Source organism: Panthera tigris, chromosome A2 (assembly GCF_018350195.1).
Source record: "Panthera tigris isolate Pti1 chromosome A2, P.tigris_Pti1_mat1.1, whole genome shotgun sequence".
NCBI lineage: Eukaryota > Metazoa > Chordata > Mammalia > Carnivora > Felidae > Panthera > Panthera tigris.
Genome location: NC_056661.1, coordinates 87,671,330 through 87,690,368, shown reverse-complemented (window position 1 = coordinate 87,690,368; position 19,039 = coordinate 87,671,330). Strand labels below are relative to the sequence as shown.

General features: G+C 33.0%; 1 protein-coding gene across 3 annotated transcripts in view; it reads left to right on the top strand.

Moving 5' to 3' along the window:
• The window catches only part of SEMA3A (semaphorin 3A), a 456,004-nt gene that overhangs the window by 136,767 nt on the left and 300,198 nt on the right, over nucleotides 1-19,039 (top strand). For all 3 annotated transcript variants that reach the window (XM_042965369.1, XM_042965367.1, XM_042965368.1), the window contains exon 2: nucleotides 130-213. The gene's annotated coding sequence lies outside the window, so the exon portion shown is untranslated. The remainder of the gene's footprint in view (nucleotides 1-129; nucleotides 214-19,039) is intronic.

Genomic DNA, 19,039 nt, shown 5'->3' with positions numbered 1-19,039 from the left:
TTTCCTATGCAACGTATTGAGGTTGTTTGAAGACCTTTATACTGACTCTTAATTTAGTGGAGCACCTATTGATTGATTACGAATTATTTGAATTATATTGAAATTCTAAGAATGAATTTATTTTTATAGGGTACTTGAAGTGTCCAGGTACTGAAAATAATCAATTGGACTGAGCAGATGTACCTCAGGACTTAAGAATTTTTCCAGAAGGAGGTAAGAGATTTTAAAATATGCACATAATTGCATGCTAAGTTCTAGTAAAAATATAGGTATAGTAGTACATTTCTTTGACACATAATTTAGAGGATAATTTTTAAAAATTAAGGGTACTTTCTGTTTTTACTTAAGTAATTTTTATTCTGTGGAATGATTTGAATACATGAGATTGCTCTAACATTTCAAAAACTAAAAAGGTTTGTAGGGAAGCCACATTACCGCTTCAAAATGTCAAGATATGGATCGCTACTATTTTTTTTATCTTTATAATGCAGGAATTAGACTGCGTTTGCCATGTTCCACAAGAGCCACAGCACAGAGATAGTTGACATGTGGGCAGATTGCCATCCAGAAAGATCCTTTGGCTAGCCTACCTCTTCTATATTTCCTGGACCACATATGGTTACTATCAACTAGAATCCATTCAAAGGCTTGAATGCCAAGCACAGAGGGAGGAGTCAGTTTTTAATGTGTTACACTATCTTAATTTTGACCTAAGATGTGAGACTGAAATATTACCCTTAAAATACACTTAGAAATATGAATGTATACATATTACTCTCTTTTTTAACCCTCTAACTATAAATGTTCCTCAAGCTTCATTTCATTGTAAGTACAAGGAAAATTTAGCAGCATGAGGTTAAGCATCCCATCGTATTTTATATATTGCTACTGGCAGGAATTGCCATTACAAGTAATAATAAAGGAATTAAAACATATACTTTAAAATCTGTGACTACTGTATAGGAATGGTAATAAAAAAAACCCAGAATCTATGTATTAATTCCTTTATAGGTTTCTGAGTAGAATAACATTCATTTATTACTTTTATTTTTATTTCAGTAAAACTAAGGAGCTCACACTTTTATTTGGTCCCTTGGGATTTAATTAGATGATCATTTCTACTTAATGTAAAAAAATGCTTTTTTCCTTGCTTTGTCATAATTAGTATCAAGAAAAGTAAGATTTTTAAGAATTTTAAGGAAATTATAATTGCTATATGGAAGCATCACTTACATATGCAAACCTTTAATCACATAAGATAAAAATTTAGTGATTTGAGATGTACATTGAAGCTGATAAAGTTAGTATCAAGTCCATATGGATTTTTAATGTTTTACAAATGACACATCGTATATCTTTAGTTCTGGTATGTCAATAAAGATTCCAAAATATGACTTTTGTATTCCCAATTCTCTACACATATATATACATATATACATACATATAAACATATCTATACATATATATAAATGTCCATTATTGGGCTAGATTAACTTTTAGCCTTCCACAGTATTAATTTCCTGGGTGCTATTTTTTATTAGTGCATCCTGTGCACAAACATCAAACATTTTTCAGTAAATAAGAACCTTCTACTTTGCCAATTACAATTGCCTTATAGGGCACCAATAAAGGAGGGAAAGTTCACAAAATAAACTTCTTGGATACTAATTAAAATATGTTCCAAATTTATGAAGGCCAAAGTCATACATAGACACAGCATCAATGTGATTGTTGTTATTGCCTTTTAATGTATACTTGAAGATCAAGCCAGGTTTTTGAAATTAATTTATAAACACGTGAACAATCTACATGGATTAGTCTTAAATGACTGAATACAATCAATGATGTACTAATTGTACTAATACTCAACTAATGAGTATTTATTAAAGTCAAAGTAGCAAATTGGACTGAAATCTGATGAAATTTACTTCCAGATACTGCAGGTAAGGGAAATATTTGAAGAATTGAACTTATAATTCTAGGCTTTGAATAATACAAATGTAAACAACGGCTGTTAACTATTAGTTTGTTGAAAAATGTGATCAGGCCATCCAAAATTGGAAAACTTGATACCTTTTCCTTTTTTTTTTCTTTAATTGATGTCCATTTCAGTGACAAGGTCATTCTACCCTTAGTTTCTCCCTTTTTAAATTTAATTTTAATTTTATTATTATTATTTTTTAAAGAGAGTGCAAGCAGGGGAGAGGTGCAGAGGGAGAGAGTACGTTAAGAAGGCTCCATGCTCAGCACGGAGTGCCACATGGGGCTCGATTTCAGGACCCTGGGATCATGACCTGAGTGTAAATTAGGAGTGTGATGCTCAGTCCACTGAGCCACTCAGGCACCCTTCTCCCTTTATTTAACAGAAGTACACTTAATGAGAATTATTGGCATGTCAAATGTATTATGAAATATTTAATGTAAAGCTCATAACAAAGATTTCAAGTATTTAAAAAAAATAGAAGGCAATTACAGGAAACTGTAGTTAAGAAAAGGATGTACTAATTTGGACAAGGGAAAATGAGATAAAATTCCACATTAACTAAAAAGGAAAATTGAAAATGTGTGGATGAAAAGGAAGTAAAAAATGATAAAAATGTCAAGAGTATTATATATAATTTATTATTCTACTTGAGATTCATTCTTTATGACTATTGACTAACTTTGATATGTTTTTAAGGAGGTGTCGCAGACAATAGAATGAAATTATACTCCAGACTCATTAGTTCTGGATTTCCAAGCTGAATCACTTTGTGGCCTTGAGAAAATTGCTTTGCCTTATTTAATTGTCTCATTTACATATTGGGACTAGCAATATCCAATTTTACTTGCTTATAGTTCATATATTTTGCAATATTTTATAGTTTTTAATTATACGTTGATGTGTACAGTATAGTTTTCCCTTTGAATACTTTTCAAACTATTTTTATTTTATTTTTCAAAAGTGTTCTGCTTTGTTGTTTAAGTCTTATTTTTATATTCTAGATTATGAGCTTTTCAGGATTAAAAATATTTTTTCTTAGTGTGTCTGCCCCTTCCCAGCAGTTTAAGGGATAGATAATATTTATTTAGTGAGTGACTGAAAGAAAGAAAAGAACCCTTTTATATAGGCATGTTGCTGCTGAATTGAATTAAGCTGAAGCCCTTTAAAACATTTAAGTTGTCTAAAAAATGTCACTATTTAAGAGATAGACATTTTTTTCAAATGAAAGACAATTTTGACTTATATATCCATCTATTAATTAAACTTGTTTAATTTTGATTTCCGAGTAGTGTCTCTTAGCTTACAACATACTGATGTTTCATTGTGTTTTAACCACTAAGAGTCTCTAAGGCATTAGAATATATTTTCCATATCATAGAATTCCCTACCCATTTATTCTTTTATTTTTTAGAGAGAGAAAGAAAGAGAGTGCACAAGCTGGGGAGAGGAGCAGAGAGAGAGAGAGAGAAAGAGAGAGTCTTGAGCAAGGTCCACACTCATTGTAAAGCTACATGTGAGGTTCAATCCCAGGACCCTGGGATCATGAGCTAAGCTGATAGCAAGAGTCACTGACTGAGCCACCCAGGTGCCACTCCCTAGCCATTTTTAAAACAAAGAGAAAAAATTAGGTTGTTCAGGTATATAAGAATCATGCTAGAACTGATCTCCCATTCAATTCTAATAACAAGAAACCATCGTGATCTGTATACATAGCAAGCCCTCACTTCCTCACTTTGGCTTAGATGTTAGTGTGCACAGGGTCAGAAGGAGTGCTTTGAGGTGTGGCTATACTCCTGAGAAAATCCAGCACATGCTTAGCCTCCTCTGCATCTAGTGAGAGTGGAATTAGCATGGCCATGGGTAGCGGGGAAATGTTACTTACCTCTTTGAAAAATTTCATTGTCTGTATGTTTGTACAAATTTTATCTCCGATTCAGACTGAATCATTTATTTATTTTTCTGGCTAATAATTCCTTCATCATACTGTTCTTCCTCCCTCCTCCTCCCCTCTTTCTCGGCCTCCTTCTCTTCCTTCTTCTCCTTCCCCTTCTCCTTCTTCTTCTTCATCTTTGATAATTTATGCTAAATGGTTTTAGGCCCACAGAATTTCTGAGCCAGAAGGGATTTAAGAGAACATTTCATTGTTTACATAAGGAAACTAAGGCCAAGATAAACCTAATACAAGTTACAGACACCAGGAACCCAAGCTCCAAACTCTAATTTTAGAGTTCTTTCTTTTATATCATAATATCTTGGGAGCAAGATATTCTTTTTGCTGGACATTCTTTCTTACTCATTTTAGGATTATCTGTTGACAGTTTCCATTATTTATCAGCATTGTCTTCAACTGAAATTTATACTCGTACAGACAAAATAAAGAGGTGACATCCTCTTCTTCCACAAAGAAAAGCTTGTCAGTGCGTAAATATAATTGAGCAAGAAAGATTGGGTAATAAGAGAAAAGCATATATAGTGTTCTACCTCAGGGAACAAACCTACTTATGGAATGACATTTTATGGCTGGCTACACGTATGTTGATATATATATGAAATGCAAAAACACTGCGCAGGACTCTTGTCTTTATTAAACTCTGTACGATGTGTAGTTTCTTTGGGTAAAAATTCTCTATATATTTATTTTTCCTTACTAACTTTATTGATGGATAATTTAGGGATTAGAAACGTCATCTTTTTTAAAGGCTCAATTCTGTCAGTTTTGACAGTGGTGTATACCCATGAAACCACCACCAGAAGAAAGATACAGAATATTTCTATCACCCTGAGAAGATTCTTTACCACCTTTTACTTTTTTCATAGCATGCATTAGTTTGCATTTTATATAAATGGAATCATATAAGTATGTATTTTTGTGTATTTTTTTCACTTTGCATAATGACTCAGACATTTATTTATATGTTCGTATCAGTAATTCTTTTTATTGTTGAATAGTATTCCATTGAGGGTATACTACATTTGCTTATTCATTCACTTGTTGATGGATAGTTAGTTGTTTCTTTTGACTATTGTGACTTAATTTTCTATGAGCATTTGTATAAGTCATTGTGTCAACATGTGTTTTCATTTCTCTTGGATACACATGTAGAATTGGAATATCAGGGTCTTTGGTAAGTGTATACTTAACTCTTTAAGAAATGATAAACAGTTTTTCAAGTGTTTTTACCATTTGGCATTCACCTGAATATTATATGAAATTTCCTGTTGCTCAGCATCAAAGGTCTTCAAACCATAGTTCTTGAGCCAAATCAGCTTTATTTGTAAATAAAGTTGTATTGGAACACAGCCGCACTCATTTGTTACAAATGAGATGCTTTTATGCTACAAAAGCAGAATTAAGTAATTTGAACAGAAACCATATGGCCCTCAAAGCTTAAAATATTTACTTTCTGTCCCTTTAAACAAGAAGTTTGCTGATCCCTGCTCTGCATTCTTGCAAAATTTCTTATTGTCAGTCATTCTTAATTTTAGCCATTTTAATGTATATGGGATGGTATTTCAGTGGGATTTAATTTGCATTTCCCTGTTGACCAATGATATTGAGCATCTTTTAATTTGCGTTTTTGCCATCTATATATCTTCTCTGAATTATGCATTGAACTATTTTGCTATTTTTTTAACTGGCTTATTCTCTTACTATTTTTTTCAGTTGTAAGAGCACTTTATATATTCTGGATACAAATCCTTTGGTAGATATATATGTTTCATGAATATTTTCTCCCATTCAATGGCTTTCATTTTTTTTTAATTTTTTTAATGTTTTATTTATTTTTGAGACAGAGAGAGACAGAGCATGAGCGGGGGGGGGGGACAGAGAGAGAGCGAGACACAGAATCCGAAGCAGGCTCCAGGCTCTGAGCTGTCAGCACAGAGCTGAACTCAGGGCTCGAACTCACAAACCATGAGATCATGACCTGAGCCGAAGTCGGACGCTCAACCGACTGAGCCACCCAGGCGCCCCAAAATGGCTTTCATTTTCATACACTTAAGTTTCTTTTGAATAGCAAACATGTTAATAGTGATGAAGTGCTATATATCTTTTTTTTTAAATCATTTGTACTATTGGATACTAAGAAACCTTTGCTTACCCCAATGTAAGGTTTTTCTCCAATATTTTTCCAATATTTTCTTTTTTAATGTTTATTTATTTATTTTAAAAAAGAGAAGGAGAGAGGGAATGTGAGCAGGGGAAGGGCAGAGAGAGAGAGAGCAGGAGAGAATCCCAAGCAGTCTCTGCATTGTCAGTGCAGAGCCCAACGTGGGGCTGAAACTCATGAAACCATGAGATCATGACCTGAGCCAAAATTGAGTTAGATGATTAACCAACTGAGCCACCTAGACACTCCTCCAATATTTTCTTCTAAGAGTTTTATTATTTTAGTTTTTGAAGGACTATGATCTACTTTGACTATGATCACTTTTTATACATAGTATAAGATATGTCAGGATTAAACCTTTTTTTTTTTCTATGCCATTGTCTAATTCTAGCATTATTTGTTGAAAAGTCATTTTTTCATTGTCTTATGTTAGAAGCTTTTTCAGAGATCAATGGACTACTCTGGGCTAATTGTCTCCATTGGACTATGACTACATTTGCCAATAACACATTGCCTTGATTTTTGTAGATTTACACTAAGTGTTAAAATCAATGACTTGTATAAGGTGATCAATTCAGCTGTATTTTAAAATTTATTTGGTATTTCTAGATTATTTTCTCTACTATATAATTCCTCTGCCCTCCCCCTCACACATACAAAAAGCCTCCTAAAGTTGTATTGGAATTTTGTTGACTCTGTAAATCAGTATATGTTTCTTTAGCTATCTTATTATTATTGATTTTTAATTTTACCCTACTTTGTTCAGAGAACATTCTCTGATATCAATCATTTAAAATCTCATGAGTGTTATTTTAAGGTCCACCATATGTGCTTCACTGTGTTCTTTAGATCCATTATGTGTTTACTGATTTATTTTTGTCTAGTTGTTATGGTTATATAATTTTAATGTTCTTCTTTAATGCTGTCACGGATTGTTTCTTGGACTTTGTGGTTTTTTGGTAGGTGCATAGACATTTATGCTTCGTATGTTTTCATAATGATTTGGACTTCTTACCATTAGGTACCATTTCTTTTTATCTTTGATAGTGCTATTGCCTTAATGTCTATTTTAGCTGATATCAAAATAGTCACTGCAGCAATTTTATGCTTAATGTTTGTATCTATTCATTCTCAAGTCATCTGTTAAAGCTGCAGTTGAGCACTTAATGCATTCTGATTTCTGTTCCTTTGTAATATGTATCCCCTGCCCCGATCCCACCAAGAAAAGAAAAGCTTTTAGGATCCTACTTTTATCCCTGATACTCTGAAATAGTGTTATGTTATGCCTTTTAGGACTTGTTGTATTTTGTCATCATTGCAATAGACACTAAACAGACCCTTTTAATCTGAAGACTTTTGCCCTTTCACTTACGGGAAATACTCTTGATATAGATAAAGATATAGATATATCTACATGTTTGATCTAAATTTACATAGATGAAGATATATCTATACATAAGAAATTTATGTCAAGATTTATATAGTTACATGTATCTGTGATATATATATATATATATATATATATATATATATATATATATTTCTTCCCTGAGTTTTCTATCTTCCTATTACTTTAGTCCTAAACATCTGGTATTTGGCTGCTTTAATTGGTCCATTAATTTTCTTTTACTTCTAGTCTTCCATGTCATGTTTTTGCTGTTTTCTTTGTGGAAATTTTTCTCGATTTTGTTTTTCAACCCTTCTATTTCAGTACTTCTTTCAGTTATGATAATTGCAATTGCTAAGAGCCCTTTCTGGCTCTCAGTTGCATTTCCCTGTAGTCTTGTTTGTTTGTTTTTGATTAAAGTTTAATTAGCATACAGTGTTATATCGGTTTCAGGTGTACAATAAAATGAGTCAAAAATTCTATATATTACTCAGTGCTCATCACAATAAGTATGCTCTCCTTCCTCTGTTTTACCTTTCCCCTGACACACCTTCCTTCGGGCAGCCACCAGTTTGTACTCTATATTTCAGAGTCTGTTTTTTTGTTTCTCTCTTTTTTTCCCTTATTTGTTTCTTAAATTTCATATATGAATGAAATTGCATGTTAGTTGTCTTTCTCTGACTGATTTATTTTTAAACATTTAGCATTCTACCCTCCAGATCCATCCATGTTGTTGCAAATGGCAAGATTCCATTCCTTTTCATGGCTGAGTAATATTGCTTTCCATATATATGTACCATATCTTCCTTACCCATTCACCTATGGATGGATACTTGGGTTGCTTTAATATCTTGACTATTGCAACTAATGCAATTTTCATTTTCTTTGGTAAAAACCCAGTCATGGAAGTGCTGGTTCGCTGGTTCATGTAGCAATTTTGCTTTGAATTTTTTGGGGGGACTCCATACTATTTTCCACAATGGCTGTACCAATTTATATTCCCACCAGCAGTGCACCAGTGTTCTGATTTCTCCACATCTTCACCAAAGCTTGCTATTTCTTGTGTTTTTATTTTAGCCATTCTGTGAGGTATAAAGTGATACATCATTGTTGTTTTGACTTGCATTCCCTTGGTGATGATTGATGTTGATCATCTTTTCATCTGTCTGTTGGCCACCTGCACATCTTCTTTGGAAAAATGTCTATATATGTCCTCTGCCCATTTTTTAATTGAAATATTTGATTTTCAGTGTTGACTTGTATAAGTTCTCTATGAATTTTGGATATTAACCCGTTATTGGATGCATCATTTGCAAGTATCTTCTCCCATTCAGTAGGTTATCTTTTTGTTTTATTGATGTTTTTCTTCAGTGTCCAAAAGCTTTTTTGTTTTGGCATAGTCCCAATGGTTAAATTTTGTTTTTGTTTCCAAGGAGACATATCTAGAAAAATGTTTCTGCAGCTGATGTCAAAGAGATTACTTCCTTTTTTCTTCTAGGAAATTTATGGTTTCAAATCTAACATTTAGGTCTTTAATCCATTTTGAGTTTATTTTTGTGTATAGTATGAGAAAGGGGTCTGGTCACATTGTTTTGCTTGCAGTTCTACAGTTCTCCCCAGTATCATTTGTTGAAGAGACTGTCTTTCACCATTGTATATTCTTGCCTCCTTTTTTGTAGATTCATTAACCATAATAGCATGGTTTTATTTCTGGATTCTCTGTTCTCTTCTATTGAACTATGTGTCTATTTTTTGTGCCAGTACCATACTGTTTTGATTACTACAGATTTGTAGTATACCTTGAAATCTGGGATTGTGATAGCTACAGATTTGTTCTTTCTCAAGATTGTTTTGGTTATTCAGGGTCTTTTGTGGTTCCATACAAATTTTAGGATTATTTGTTCTAGTTCTGTGAAAAATGCACAAAATGTATTGTGAATGAGATTACATTAAATCTGTAGATTGCTTTAGGTAGTGGACATTTTAACGATATTGATTCTCCCAGTCCATGAGCGTGGAGAATCTTTCTATTTGTTTGTGTCATCTTTACTTCTTTCATCAGTGCTTTATAGTTTTTAGAATACAGCTCTTTTACCTGCTTGGTTAAGTTTATTCCTAAGCATTTTATTCTTTTTGGTGTAACTGTAAATGGGATTGTTTTCTGAATTTCCCCTCTTGCTACTTCATTATTAGAGTATAGAAATACGCTAGGTTTCGGAATTAATTTGCTAGCTTGAGACTTGACTGAATTCACTCATCAGTTCTTGTAGTTTTTTTGGTAACGTGTTTAGGGTTTTCTGTATATAGTATTATGTCATCTGCAAATAGTGTTAAGTTTTACTTCGTCACCAATTTGGATGCCTTTTATTTCATTTTTTTGTTGTTGTGTTTTGTTTTGTTTTTGTTTTGTTTTGCTTTGTTTTTGCCTGGTTGCCATGACTAGGACTTCCAGTACTATGTTGAATAAAAGTGATGAGAGTGCATAGCCTTGTTTTGTTCCTTATCTTAAAGGTATAGTGCTCAGGTTTTCACCATTGAGCTGTGGGTTTTTCATATGTAACCTTTATTATGTTAAGGTATGTTCTCTCTAAACCTACTTTGTTGAGGGTTTTTATCATGAATGGATTTTGTATTTTCTCAAATGTTTTTCTGCATCTATTGAAGTGATTATTTTTTGTCCTTTCTCTTGTTGATGAGATGTATCACGTTGATGGGTTTGCAAATGTTGAATCACCCTTGTACCCCGGGATTAATCCCACTTGATCTCATGGCGAATGATTGTTTTAACATATTATTGGATTTGGTTTGGTAATATTTTGTTGAGAATTTTTGCATTTTATTCATCAGAGACACTGGCCTATAGTTTTTTCTTTTCTTTCCTTTCTTCTTCTTCTTCTTCTTCTTCTTCTTCTTCTTCTTCTTTGTTGTGTTTTTATCTGGTTTTGGTATCAGGGTAATGGTGGCTTCATATAATTTTGAAGCTTTCCCTTCTCTTCTGTTTTTTGGAATAGTTGGAGAAGAGTAAGTATTAACTGTTCTTCAAAAGTTTGGTAGAATTCATCTGTGAAGACATCTGGTTCTGGATTTTTGTTTATTGGGAGTTTTAAAATTATTGATTCCATTTCATTGCTACTAGTCAGTCTGTTCAAATTTTCTGTTCTTTCCTGATTCAACTTTGGAAGGCTATATGTCTCCAGGAATTTATTCATTTCTTCTAGGTTTCCAATTTGTTGGCATACATTTTTTCATAAAATTCTCTTAAAATCTTTTGTATTTCTGTGGTGTCAGTGATTATTTCTCCTCTTTATTTTCTGATTTTATTTTTTGAGATCTCTCTCTCTCTCATCATGCATCTGGCTAATGGTTTATAAATTTTGCTAATCTTTTGAAAGAACCAGCTACTGATTTCATTGATCTCTTCTATTGTTTGTTTGGTTTTATTTTTTAGTCTCTATTTCACTTATTTCTCCTCTAATATTCATTATTTCCTTCATTCTGCTGACTTTGGGCTTTGTTATTCCTTTTCTTCTAGCTCCTTTAGGTATAAGGTTAAGTTGTTTGTTTGAAATTGTTCTTGCTTCTTGAGGTAGGCCTGTATTGCTACAGTGTTTACTCTTAGAACAGCTTTTGCAGCATCCCAAAGATTTTGTAACATTGTGTTTTCATTTTAATTTGTCCCTATGTATTTGTTATTTCCTCTTTGATTTTTTGGTTAGCCCATTTACTGTTTAGTAGCATGTTATTTAACCTCCATGTATTTGTGTTCTCTCCAGATTTTTTTTTTTTTTTTTTTTTTTTTTTTTTTTTATGATTGAGTTCTAGTTTTATACCATTGTGGCCAGAAAAGATACCATGCTATGATTTCAGTCTTTTTGAATTTGTTGAGACTTGTTTTGTGGCCTAAAATGTGATTTCTTTTGTAGAATCTTCCAGGTGTACTTGAAATAATGTGTATTCTGCTGTTTGGGGATGGATTATTGTGAATATATGTGTTAGATTCATCTGGTCTAATGTACCATTCAGAGCCACCTTTTACTTGTTGATTTTCTGTTTGCTTGTTGTTGTTTTTTAACAGAATAAACCTCTTTTCTTATTTGTGAAGAATATTCATTATAGCTTTGGCATGTTCTTCATATCCTTCATTGTCCTTGTTTTCTCCAAGTCCTTTCATTGGTGATTTTAGGGTTTTGTAGTTGTAGTGATGGTGGTGGTGGTTGTTCTTCGTGCTTCCAGCTTTCTTCACGAGGCAGATAATTCAGACTGAAACTTGGTGTATGTGTGAGGTATCTAATCATTTTTGGAAGCACTTGATGAGTTCAGATTGGAGTGGAAAGGATTAGAGGATGTTTTGTGGACCATTAGACTGCACTTTGTATTGACCAGTAAGCAAATCAGTCTTTTCACAGGGGGCCACCAAACAACATATGGAAGACATGGGTACTTTCTTGAGTTCTGTGTAGTTTCTGCAATCGTTCACAGAGAGGAAGTGCCTGATGATTGCTGATATTTGGGTGCAGGATGGGGGAAAGCTGGCCTCCCACTTTCTTTCTAGTAAGGAATGCTATTCAGTGCTGATCTCTGTTTCCTCAGAATCAGTGGGCTTGCTTGTCCTGAGAGGTTCTCTGACTCTCCTCTGCCATGTTAAATAAGCTTATGTGGATTCCTTCTCCCCAAAATTCCTTGATGTCTTTTATCATTCTTATGGTCCTAGTGGCTTAATATATTTTTGTTTGGTTGTTATAATTCGTTTGTTTTATCTTTACTGCTGTTAAGGTACAGAGAAGAGGTGAATTTGTATATTTAATCTTTCTCATTTAATTGGAATTCACATTATATTTTTAGCAAATAATCAGATATTTAAAAACAGATTTACTTAACTTAAATATTATGGATGATGGTCATGTGTGTTCACAGGTTTGATAAGCAAAAAATAAAAAATAATAATAATAATCTCCTGAGTTTCTCAGGAACAGATTTCTAGACTAGTGATTAATCAGTCTTCCCTCCTTTGTGGCCATATTTTGTGGATCATTTTATGACTTATTGGCACCTTTACCATAGGAAGAGAAGAAAACTCACATCTATCTATTCAAATACATGGTAACAATTTTTACTAAGTGGCCTTATAAAGGAAGAATTGGAAATTATTGGCTAAAATGATGCTTTGAGATTATATGTGGATTTCATTGCTCATGTTATTTTTGTTCTCCTATTACCATAGATAATTGACTATAATTTAAGTGGCAGTATAGACTGAAATATAGTTGCAGCTCATCTGGGTTTCATCAAAATTATATCCCTATTGGGCCACAACTGGACTTTGAAATAACTTATGTCTGGAAGTGCTACCCATAGTCATCAGGGATTTGCCTGAGGTCTGAGACAGTTGCTGTGGAATCCGTCTCATTCCACTCTTCTTCAGTGAAACTATAGCCAATAGCAATTAACCAGAACTGAAAATAACAAAAGGTGAAGAAATAAGCAAAAACAAGCAGAGTTTAACTGCACTTGTAGAGTGTTGTACATAGATCCATGTAGATTACTTATTATAAATGGAATTTCTGGAACAAGTTATTGTAATCTACACTATAAAAATTTATCCCATATCATTCTAAATATGTGGTTACAAGTTTGTTTGGGCTTTCTTTGCTAAACACAATTTTCTTTTGTTTCTAAAAAGGTGAAGTTAAAAAAAATCAGACCAAATCATAGAATTATTTTTTAATAAGAAGAGCATGAATTCAGATAAAATTTCCTAACAGTCTACATTTTAAGAAGTACTTTCCAATGTATTTTTTAAAAATCTCAATAAAGAGTACCAAATGGTATTCAGAGAGCCATCTTATTGAATAGTGCATCAAAACTGATATGACTTAAAGTTATGTTAACGCTGTCAGTGTGTTGTCATATTGCCATGCTTTGATTTATTTGCAGGGGATGGGGGATTTAGTGTAAGTATTTTAAAAAATAACATTTAAACAACTTTTCACCTAACATCTTACAGAGTTCTTCTCACAATGCTACATGCTCCTTGGATATTGATTAGAAAACTATCAAGAGAGGTGTGGAGATTCAAAGATGAATAAAATGAAAGGATATATAATAATTAAGGATTTCAGGGATATGTAGAATGTACTTGTTCACATCAGTAGAAAAATCTATTATAGTTCTATAGTTTTTTGAAACTACCCCAAATTTCCATTAAGCAATCAGGAAGTTTTTCTGAACAATGGCTACTATAACTCACTATATTGACTGCTAGTCTGCCATAGATTCGGCTGGTAAGGAAACAATGAGACCAAATGGACAGAGATTTTTTATTACTAGATAATACGCAAAACATATCCATCCTTAATTATGAATCTTAACCAATTTCCAAACGAGGAGATCAGTGTGTTGCTTGAATTCATAATCTAAAAAGAGGGTACACATGTTGAGGTGGCCATTTTGAAGAAACTACATAAAATGGTTGTTATCAGTTGGTCTGCCAAAATGCCTAATTTCACTCTCATTGTTCATCTCACTAAGTCTGTATAAACCTTCGTGTCTCAGCTCAGCATTACTTTCACAAAAAAAGCTTTCATATTTTATAGTACTTGTCACAGTTATCATTACTGCTCATTTGATTAGTTGAGCTTACATTTAAATAATACATATTTTGTTTAATTGTTTTCATGGCTTCTTGCCACTTCCAATGAGATATGAGAATATTAACTATCAAAGTAACTTTGAGTTGTGCATTTATGGACAAGTTTGAGTTATCAAATCTAACCATGGGTAATGGTTACCATATCACAACCTTTTGCAAAATTATCCTCAATGTGTTGTTTGACTTATTGTCAAAATCATAATGAAAATCCTTGAATATAACTGAGAGTTAAGTGCAACCAAGATGTTGTAAATGATATATATATATGTATGTGTGTATATACACATATGTGTGTATATGTAAGCTATATGTATTTATAGTTATATAGTTATATAAATATATGTATAGTTTACAACTTTGGATTGCGTATCAGAGGACATAATTAAAATTTACTTACTTACTAGTTGTTTTGTTTTACCAAAGGGAGCAAAGTTAGATCAGGAAGAGATTTTAAAGATCATTCTGCACAATTCATTTAGGTATAAGAATGAAAGAAATGAGAAAAGGCAAAATGATTTGTCCTAAGTAAACAGAGTCAATAGAAAGCATAGGTATAGAAATCAAACTTTTGAAAGCTATAAAGACACTTTTTCTACTGCATACATGTGGGCTTCATTTCAGTTATTTCCCGCCTTAAAGTTTGTATTTTATTTTAAAGTTTTGCCTTAAGCAAAAAATAAATTATAGCTCCCATGTTTTGTGAATGAAGTATATCTTTACCTCTATAGCCTGGTGACTTAGTACAAGAATATCCAACTAAAACAACAAACCTAATGTCACTCATTTAACAACAAAATGATACTGTCAGCATTTTTATTAATGTCTATTTTGGATCAAGAGACCATTGTCTTGTAGAAGTATTCTAGACCAATTGCTAGTCTAGACTCTGAAGTTAGATGGAGGTGCCTTGTAAATTAAATCCTTTCATATCCCACAGGCTGAGATCATGCACATCTGAGATGTGTTAGTTGAAATTCCACACAATCCTCAGTTGCCAAGTTTGGAAAGAATGAACATAATACTAAAAGTAAGGAAGCTAAGAAAACTTAACATCACAAAATGTATATTATACATAGGTCCTACAGGCAGCAGTGAGAAGAAAAGGGTCTCTAGCATTCTTCATTCACAGATGTAAACTTTGAAGATGAAGTGTTCTTAGCCCCAGGGAGGAATTGTGAAGGTAGGGAAAAGGGTTACAAGAGTGAGCAACCAAAAGTGAGATAAGTCAGGGAAAGACAAGTACTGTATGATCTCACTTATATGTGGAATCAAAAAAAGCTGAAACACAGTAGAATGACTTTGAGGGTAGGGAAATGGGGAGATTTTGGTTAAAGAATACAAAGTTCTAGTTATAAGATAAATAGGTTCTAGGGATCTAATGTATAGCAGGGTGACCAGAGTTAACAGTACTGTATTCTATACTTAAAAGTTGCGAAGAAAGTAGATCTCAAATGTTCAACACACACACACACAAACACACAAATGTTAATTATATATGGTGATAGATGTGTTAACTCATCTTATTGTGGTAATCGTTTAGTAATACACACACGTATCAAACCATCATGGTATACACCTTAAACTTACACAACGTTATATGTCAATTATATCTCACAAAAGCTAGGAAAAAACAGATTGTGCAGCCAATTAATTCAGAGGAATTCTCTAAACAGCTTTGTGTTAGAAACACATGAATAAAAGATGTGATTCCTTCCCTAAAGTATCCAGTTTAATTGAAGTTGTACTTTTGTCACTATTTTACCGGTTTAACATTCATTTCCTGAATATTTAGAGTATTCCAGGTATTATGATAAATTATTGGAAAGAGGAATAAAAATAAATGCCCTGCAATCACAGGAATGTCATCATGGGAGCAATATAGTAAAATGTTCAATAAAGTATGGTAAGTGCTAAGATGGCATAGGTCCCACTTCTCAGTCTTCACTTAGCCTTCCCATAATTCCCACGAGAAGAATATAGGAATTTAATTTATTTAATTATGGTGATAAATATAGACAAATAACCTAATATAAAACTGGCCAAAACACATAAATAGGAAATTACAACAGACCAAGCTATAACAGACAGCAAACATATGAAATGATGGTGAAGCTTACTATTAGGGAACTGCCAACCACATCAGTAATGAGATAACAGTTTTCTTCCATCAGGTTGGTGAAAATCAAAAAGAGGAAACCTAATCAATGTTTTCTAGGGTGCCAGGAACACACACCCATTGCTGGAGGGAATCCGAATGGCCGTGAGTTTATGAAAACTAATCAAAAAATATCTACTAAAAGATACACACATATACAGTTGACCTTTGAACAATGCAGAAGTTAAATATTCACATATAATTTTTGACTCTCTCCAAAATAACTTTTAATAGCCTACTGTTAACCTACAAGCCAATAACATGGTCAGTTAACAAATATTTTGTATGTTTTATATATTGTATAATGTACTTTTACAGTAAAATAGACCAGAGAAAGGAAAATGTTAAGAAAATCATAAGGAGAAGAAAATACATTTGTCATCCTATATTTATTGAAATAAAATTTGTGTATGAGTGGACCCACATACTTCAAATCTGTGTTGTTTAAGGGTCAACTGTATTTTAATAAAATAACAACTAACTAAAAAAATAAGACAAATTAAAAAGGACAAGAGTAAAAACCCTTCCAGGAGTATCTAAATGTTCACCACTGGGGAAAAATAATGTGGCTTTAATCCTTACTATTAAATATTACACATTTAACAGCACGGGTTAGATCTTTGCATTTGGCTGGAGGCTATTCATAATGTTTGTTTCATGAAAAGACACTTTGTTTTGCGAGGCAATGCTTATATTGTGATAGTGTTTGTTTTGTTTTGTTTTGTTTTAAAAACGTAGCATAAAACTCAGTGTGTATGATATTTAGGTATGTATGTTTTCGTCAATGTGAATACAGATATGGAAGAAGCTACTCTTGACCTCAGAAACCTGGGGCATGAGGAAGAGAGTTAATACAAGGAATTCGATTTTACTTTTTCCCCTTACATAGCTTCTTATATTTCTACTAGTTGAAGTGAACACACATCCATTTTGTTTTCCAAATATTAATTATCATAAAATATAGAGATATTCTGGAAAATAATGAGATGAATGCACTTGAAATGTTTTTTGGGTTATTAGTTGTTTGTAGGTTGTAGACCTGTAGCTTTTCCTCATGCATTTGTACAAGTAAAACTGATAATATTACTTTTGAAATTAAGATATTTTAAGTCATAGGCACCTAATGGCTTATTCAGTTAAGCCTGGATGTCAGCTCAGATCATGACCTAACAGTTTGTGGTATTGAGCCCCCGCGATGGGTTCTGTGATGACAGTGCAGAGCTTGCTTCATATTCTCTTTCTCCCACTCTCTTTGCCCCTCCCCCACTCACACTCTCTTTCTTTCTCTCTCGTAATAAATAAATATACTTAAAAAGAAGATATTTTAAGCCAAAATAGAATTGTTAGTTTTCTTTTTCCCTTAATTTGTGAATTAATTTGCTATCTTTTATCTCTCCTACTAGTTGGTAGATTGGAGTAGGTAGTATTTTCTTATTTTACAAATGACTTGCCCTGGTCCATATGCCAAATATAAGAAACACCATTGATCGATGTTCAGAAGGGAGCCCTGACATGCTTACCTAAATCAACATGCAACTGTGAGAAAGCAGCTCCAGCCCCTTTGAGAAGATATTCTTTGAAGAAACCCAAGTGCTGCTAACTTAGCTCTGAATCATGTCAATCCATGGCATGCGACACTACGGATAATACGGCTAGGATGAGGCTTCACAGCAGTGACTGGTCCAGATGTTTGAATTCTGATTATGTTTGAGATGGAAACATTCAAAAATATGTGCTTTAATTATAGACATGGAAATAATTATTTCTCTGCCTCATCCATCACCCTGCCAAGGCTCAGATTTTTGTAACGACTGCTTTGTCCAAAGCATTCGTAAACAGACAGTTCCACAATTTCGCTAGAACTGTTTTCAAATTACTACTTGTATATAATTTGCTTCAAGAAATATGTAAATCAACATTCCCGTACATACATTAATGTAGTCACCAATTAGGGCTCTACTGGTTGGTCCACATGAAATACTTTCAGAGAACTAGGCAGGATATTTTTCACAGTATAAATAACACAAAATATACACTAAACACTGACTTTCAAAGTACGTCTAAAGGACTTTGAATGTTACGGCTAATTCTAGTTTTCTAATATAAAGAGATACAAGTCATTATCACTTTTGTACTGTTTTTCATTTACACGTTCTTGTAACCACCGCATTTTGTGGATCATAAAGGTCACTAATGTTACCTTCTGTGATAAAGTTTGCTGAGGAGAAATTAGGAATAGATTTGGTTGATTCTAATTTGTGTGTTTTCTGCCTCCTACATATTTTTACATTATAATGCCTTCAATTAAGTAAACTATTGAGCATTGCTTTCATTTTCAGAATAGCAGGTCTTCTCATAAATGTTTGAAATTTTATCTACTCGGTGATTAAACTAGACCCAGGGTTTTCAATAAGAAATAGTTGCATGTTGTAGTGATGGATTTTTTTTAATAAGGCATCAGTATATCACAATCTGACTAAATTATCTAAAATAAATTCATGAAATTAGCCATAATTTATTGCAGCAATTTTTAAATCATATCTTAAGCCATGTATCATACCAAGCATATTTTCCTTTCCCATTTTACCTTCCAAATAAGCACTGACAATTAGGCAGCATTTAACATTTATCATGCTTATCTTCACAGCTGCAGTGGCACGAAAGGTGACTAAGAATGGCAAGAAGAGTTTTTTTGCAATGAGTTTAAAATAAAGGGAAATAACGATTGATTTTCCTTTGCTCGTTGAGTGGT